Consider the following 7,411-nt stretch of genomic DNA (forward strand, 5'->3'; position numbering starts at 1 on the left):
TCCATCACCAGACACTTAGGTTGTTTCTGTATCTTAGCTATTGTGAAAAATGCTGCAATAAACATGAGAGTACAGATATCTTTTCAATATCCTGTTTTCATTACCTTTGGATTTATACTCAGAAATGGAATTGTTGGATCATATGGTAGTTCTTTTTAAAAATTTTTTGAGGAACCTCTGTACCACTTTCCATAGGGGCTGTACCAATTTACATTCCCACCAACAGTGCACAAGTGTTCCCTTTTATCCACATCCTCACCAACATTTGTTATCTCTTGTCATCTTGACGATAACCATTCTAACAGGTGTGAGGTGGTATCTCACTGTGTTTTGATTTGCCATTTCCCTGATAATTAGTGATGTTGAGCATCTTCTCATGTACCTGTTGGCCATTTGGATGTCTTCTTTGGAAAAATGTCTACTTAGTACCTCTGCCCATTTAAAAAATGGATTGTTTGGGGTTTTTCTGTTATTGAGTTGTATGAGTTTTTTATATATATTTTGGATATTAACCCATTATCCCACATATGGTTTTGCAAATACTTCTTTCATTCTGTAGGTTTCCTTTTCATTTTGCTGGTTGTTTCTTTTGCTGTGCAGAAGCTTTTGATGTTGACGTAGTCCCAGTTGTTGATTATTTGCTTTTATTGCTTGTGCTTTTGGTGTCATATCCAAAAAATCATTGCTAAGACCAATGTCAGGGAGATTCTTTCCTATGTTTTCTTCTAGGAGTTTTATGGTATGTTTAAACTTTATGATTAAGTCTTTAATCCGTTTCAAGATAATTTTTGTGAGTGGTGTGAAAAAGAGGCCCAGTTTCATTTTTCTGCATGTGGTTATAGTTTTCTGACACCATTTACTATGGAAACTATTCTTTCCCCTTTCTTGGCTCCCTTGTCATATATTAGTTGACCTGATATGTGGGAGTTTATTTTTGGGCTCTCTATTTTATTCCATTGATATCTGTGTCTGTTTTCATGCCCATAACATACTGTTTTATTACAGCTTTATAGTATACTTTGAAATCAGAAGTGTGATACCTCCAGCTTTGCTCTTCTTTCTTTTGGCTATTTAGGGTCTTTTGTGGTTCCATACAAATTTTCAGGTTGTTTTTCTATTTATGTGAAAAATGTCATTGGAATTCTTATAGAGATTGCATTGATTCTATAGATGGCTTTGAGCAGTATGGACATTTTAACAATATTAATTCTTCTGATCCATGAACACAGACCTAACTTTCATCAGAGTCTTGTAGTCTTCATTGTACAGCTCTTTCACTTGCTTGGTTAAATTTATTCCAAAGTATTTTATTGTTTCAGAGGGTGTTGTGAATGGGATAGATTTCTTTATTTCTTTTTCAAATGTTTCATTGTTAGTGTATAGAAAAACAACTCAATTCTCTTTTTTTTAAATTAATTTATTTATTTTTGGCTGCGTTGGGTCTTCATTGCTGCATGCGGGCTTTCTCTAGTTGCGATGAGAGGGAGCTACTCTTCGTTGCAGAGTGCAGTCTTCTCGTTGCAGTGGCTTCTCTTGTTGCGGAGCATGGACTCTAGGCACGTGGGCTTCAGTAGTTGTGGCACGTGGGCTCAGTAGTTGTGGCTCGCGGGCTCTAGGGCACAGGCTCAGCAGTTGTGGAGCGCAGACTTAGTTGCTCCGTGGCATGTGAGATCTTCCCGGACCAGGGCTCGAACCCGTGTCCCCTGCATTGGCAGGCAGATTCTTAACCACTGTGCCACCAGGGAAGCCCAAACAACTCAATTCTGTATGTTGATTTTATATCCTGCAAATTTATTGAATCTGTTGGTTAGTTCCAACAGTTTTGGGGTTGAGTTTTTAGGATTTTCTATATATAAGATCATATCGTCTGCAAATAATGATAATTTTACTTCTTCCATTCTAATTTGGATGCCTTTTTCTCTTGCCTAATTACTCTAGCTGGGAGTACTCTTCCAGTACTATGTTGAATAAGAGTGGTGAGAATGGGCACCTACCCTTGTATTGTTCCTCACCTTAGAGGAGAAGCTTTCAATCTTTCATCACTGAGTATGATGTTAGCTGTGGACTTGTCATATATGCCCTTTATTATGTTCCTTCTATACCCGGTTTGTTGAGGTTATTATTCCTACTGTTGAAATTTTCCATTCTGTGTTTGTTTTCCCTTTAAGCAAACTAAAGTTGCGTCTATTTGACTGAGGCAGAATTGGAGACAGCTAAAAGTTGTTGGAACTCCATTCACCAAAGCTATTAAGGACTCCCTGGGTGTGAAGGGGTCATCTTTTTAGGTCTTGGGCTGGGTGGGACATTTCAATTTTTAGGTAGCATACAGTTAGTTGCATCACCTTCACATAGGGAAGGCTTAAATTGAGGTAGTTTCCATGATTTTCTTTTTTATATGGAGTCATACACATTCATCCTTGTGTATGACTTCTGGGCCATCCTGCCAACTGAGCACCAACATCATGGTTCTGGATGTAGAGCTGAGCTTTAGTCTGAATGCCAAAAACAACAGCCAGCACCCTTTGCATGAAACCCAAAGCTGGAGCCTCATTTCCTGAAATAGAATAACATTCTAGCTTTCCCATCTGCCAATTGTAACACACAATTTGTAGTTAAGATTTGAATTTCTCAGCAACTGTGCCTAAGGGTCTCTGGGACTCTCCTAAAATCAGTGAGAAAAAGTGACAGTCTGTGAGCAGCTTGCTCAGGTCCGTCATCTTTATTTAATGTTAGCACATAATTGAACTGCAAGAAGTTAGAGTATTGGGGCAAGAGAATGTTCCTTTCAGGGTTTTTTCTTTTTCATATGTTTTCATTTCAGACAGGGTGGCTCCCTAGTTGCTGGAATAGGAAGGGACAAGAAAAAAATCTGCTAGTTTTCTTCATTTACTCATCTTTGTTCAAATCTGGTTTCACGTTTTGATTCAAAAGAAGGCTGTCAAAAGAGGTTGTGCTCTTCAGCTCCATCATGTAGGTGACCCTGAAATCGTAGAAATTGGGAGAATGTCTGAGCCTAATGCATTGCATTTGAGGGCTGTAAAACAGACAGCAATGATATGGCCACTGATTTTTTAGTAGGTACTACTGACAGAAGACTCTGGTGTCTTCATCAAAGAACTGCAATATAAGTTGACTGGAAGGTCTTCTCCTTTTTTTAAAAAAAATAATTAATTAATTTATTTTTTATTTATTTATTTTTGGTTGTGTTGGGTCTTTGTTTCTGTGCGAGGGCTTTCTCTAGTTGCGGCGAGCGGGGGCCACTTTTCATCGCGGTGCGCGGGCCTCTCACTATCGCGGCCTCTCTTGTTGCGGAGCACAGGCTCCAGACGCGCAGGCTCAGTAGTTGTGGCTCACGGGCCTAGTCGCTCCGCGGCATGTGGGATCTTCCCAGATCAGGGCTCAAACCCGTGTCCCCTGCATTGGCAGGCAGATTCTCAACCACTGTGCCACCAGGGAAGCCCCAGGTCTTCTCCTTTTAATGGTGGTGGGAGAGACTCTGGGTTAGGTAGCTGCTCTGGTGTGAGTGAGTTTGCCTCTTTAGGATGTTCTACTGTGAAGGGGCTCCTGGACTACTTACTGCTATTGGCAGGTACTGGGAAGTTAGCCAAACTTCTCCACAGTGATGGGGAATGTCCGAGTATGACATATGATGGGCCCATGGTCTGATGTAAACTGTATTTGAATACTGGTGTTACTGTTTTCCATCTGTGTGAACCTGGGAGCTTTAACCTCTCTGAGCCTTGGATTTCTTATTTGCCAAATAGGGTGTATTAGTCAGGGTTCTCTAAAGAAACAGGACCAACACTGTGTGTATATGTATACACACACAGAGAGAAAGAGAGAGAGAGAGATGTATTCTAGGGAATTGGCTTACGTGATTATGGATACTTGGTAAGTTCAAAAATCCATGGAGTAGGCCAGCAGGCTGGAGACCCAGGGAAGACTTGCAGTTCAAGTCCAAAAAGTGTCTACTGGTAGAATTCCTTCTTGCTCAGAGAAGGCCAGTCTTTGTTCTATTCAGGCCTTCTCCTGTTTGGATGAGGCCCACCCACACTGTGGAAGGCAATTCCCCCTACTCAAAGTTGACCAATTTAAATGTCAATGTCATCCAAAAAACACCTTCACAGAAACATCTAGTATAATGTTTGACTAAATATCTGGGCACAGTGGTCCAGTCAAGTTGACATAAAATTAGCCATCACATGGGGATAATTCCACTTAACTTTAGGACTGTTTGAAGACTTAATGAGATAATGTATGTAAAGTCAAAAGAAGTTGACCTTTCCACAAATGGTGGCTGCTATTTTCCTGACTGAGCTGTTAGTAGCCAAAAAAACAAGATCAAAATTGATATAAACTTCCTGGAGGGAAACTTGGCAATATGTACAAAAAACCTTCAATGATTTGTTGTTCGAAGTGTGCTTCCATAATTAGAACTGTATCCAAAGGATATAACTCAGGATGAGAATAAAATCTAGTTTTGGGGATGCTCATAGCAGTGATCTTTATAATACAAAAAATTGGAAACAATCTAAATGTTCGACAATATGAAATTGAATTAATAAATTAAGATATAGGTCACACAATGGAGTATTAAGCAACCCTTTACAACAATGTTGCAGAAGACTTTTTTAGTGGAAAATGGTGATATAATGAGAAGTTAAAAAAAGGGACTGAAATAAATATGTACAGTGTGAGCTTGTGATTGTATTAAAACTATATGCATAAAGACTGAAAGGTCATTCTCCAAAATATAAAGGATAGTTATTTCTGGGTGGTGAGGTTAAGGGTGATATTTGATGTTATTGTTGATATTTTTTATACATCTGAATTTTCTGATTTAAAAAAAAATGAATATGTCACAAAGGTAATTTTTAAGCAGTTTTGTAATGGGTTTGCTATGGCAGATATGAGACTGGTCAGAGAGAATTTGGCCAGGTGGTGACGCTCTGAAAGAGGAGGTAAGGCAACAAGGTCAAAATAAGTGGAATCTTCCAGGTGTGGCCTCACCTGGAAAGAAAGCCAGCTCCAGGAGGAGCCTTCACTGGAAGAAAGAGGGTGCTCTTTTCTCGATCATTTGAAAAGCCTTCATAAGCAGGGTCACGCCAGAGGGCTTTTGAGGTGTCCAAAAGGGCCAGGACTAGGGTGAGGCAAGCAGGGAACCCAGGGTACAAGATGTAAGGCGGCACACACTCTCAGGTGCTGACCCTGTGCTTGCACGGCAAAGACGTTCCAGCACCTTCTTTAGCACGTGCCTGAGTAAGTGTTGCCTTATATTCTGCACCCTGGGTGCCTCAGTTGCCTCACCCTAGTCTCTGTCCTGGTGTCAACAAGTAACTCCTAACTGATTGCTCCTACAGAAATGTTATTAGCTGGGTTGGAGCTGGAGTGAAGGAAATGTGTCACCATGCTCAACAGGTGGATGAGTCTGTGGGAGGTGGGTCCCTCTTTCTCTACTGCCTGTCAATCTAAGATGTGTTACTAATAGTATGAAACTGACTATCGTTTGTTTTTGTAATTGGCATGGGTATTTTTTGGGAGTTTGTGATGTTGGGCAGGAAATGATACAGTAAAATACTTTACAGTGATACATGTTGGCTATTTGCTATGGTCTTATTAAATTACTCCTAGAGTAACTCATTTATCTTACATGGTGAGGAAATAGATGCCAGACATTAAGATAAAGACAGTTTTAAAAATTAAGAATCTAATCAAGGCTGAGGAAGTTAGCTACAACATCAGTGAAGATTACAAATTTCTCTGAGCAGATAGAAGTCAGAAATGGTACCCCTTGAACTCACAAAACCTCAGCCATATAAAGAGCACAGACATGGAATCCTGGAATAGTAACTGTGAGAAGATTCAATCTAAAATTCTCTTAAATTTGAAGATACTAGAATGTTTCAACTTAATACATCTGCCTAAATCCATTGTACAATTACAATTTTAGATGGGAATTATAAGGCTGACTTGTTAGACCAGTTAGACACATTTCTTTAAACATTGCAAGTACACAAATGCCAAATAAGTACAGATTCTTTAATGCAAAAAATCAAAACACATAACCCTTAAAGATTTATGTTTTAATTCTAAACCTTCCTGGGCTTAAAAGAACTCTATCTCTGTGGTAGGCAGAATTCTAAGGTGATCCCCCAATGACCCACACACTTGTATACTCTCCTCCCCTTGAGTGTGGCTGGAACTTGCAAATATGATATCATTCCTGTAATTAGGCTACTAATCAATTGACTTTGAGCTAATCAAAACAGATTCCTGGGTGGACCTGCCTTAACCAGTGAGCCTTTAAAAGAAGGAGAAGCATCAGAGAAATGCGCTCCTGCTGACTTTGAAGATGTAGATCAGCTCTGGCCAATGGACAGCAAAAAACCTGGGACCTCAGTCCTAAAACCACAAGCAATTCAATTATGCCAGAAACCAGTAAATTTGGAAGAGGACCCTGAGCTTTAGATGAGAACCAGTGCCCTAGATTTCAGCCTGGTAAGACCCTGAGCTAGCCTGTGCCTGACCTCCTGATCCACAGAAATGGTGTAATGAAAAACTAACGTTCCCTCTGTAGTGGATTGAATTGTGTTCCCTGCAATATGTTGAATGCATTGAGGCCCTAACCCCTGGTACCTGTGAATGTGACCTTATCTGGAAATAAGTTCTTAGCAGATGTAATCAAGTTAAGAGGAGGTCATATTGGATTAGGGTGGTCCCTAAATCTGATGACTGGTGCCCTTATAAGGAGAGGGAGATTTGGAGACACGCAGGGAAGATGGTCAAGTGAAGATGAGGCAGAAATTGGAGTAATGTAGCTAAAAGCCAAGGGATGGCAAGGATTGCTGGCAACCACCAAAAGTTGGGAGAAGCAAAGAAGCATTCTTCCCTAGAACCTTCAGAAAGAGCATAGCCTTGCTATCTTGATTTTAGACTTCCAGCCTCCAGAACTGTGAAGAAATAAATTTCTGTTGTTATAAGCCCCTGGTTTGTGGTAATTTGTTATGGCAGCCCTAGAAAACTAATATACTCCCTAAAGAAACACTTATGCTATCTCTGGCAGAGACTGGCCAGATGCTCACCAAACCCATTTCTTCTAGCACATGGCTAGACCGCATTTCCCAGCTGTCCCTCACCTGGAGGTGCTATGTGCTTAGTTCTTGCTGATGGATTGTGAGCAGAGGTGTTGAGACACTTTAGGTCATTGAATTAAAGCTGGTGTGCTTTGTCCAAGCTGTATCTTTTCTTCTTCCATGGTGACCTTGGAGGCCATGTGTCGAAGCTGGAAGGCCCACAAGATTAAATGAGCCTGGATCTTTGAGTCTCTGCTTGGAGGAAAGCCCTAGGCCAAGAACATCTGCATTGGACTTTCCATGAGAGAGAAATAAACTTACGTTGTGCTAAGCAACTG

The sequence above is a fragment of the Balaenoptera musculus genome, chromosome X (assembly GCF_009873245.2).
Source record: "Balaenoptera musculus isolate JJ_BM4_2016_0621 chromosome X, mBalMus1.pri.v3, whole genome shotgun sequence".
NCBI classification, from domain to species: domain Eukaryota; kingdom Metazoa; phylum Chordata; class Mammalia; order Artiodactyla; family Balaenopteridae; genus Balaenoptera; species Balaenoptera musculus.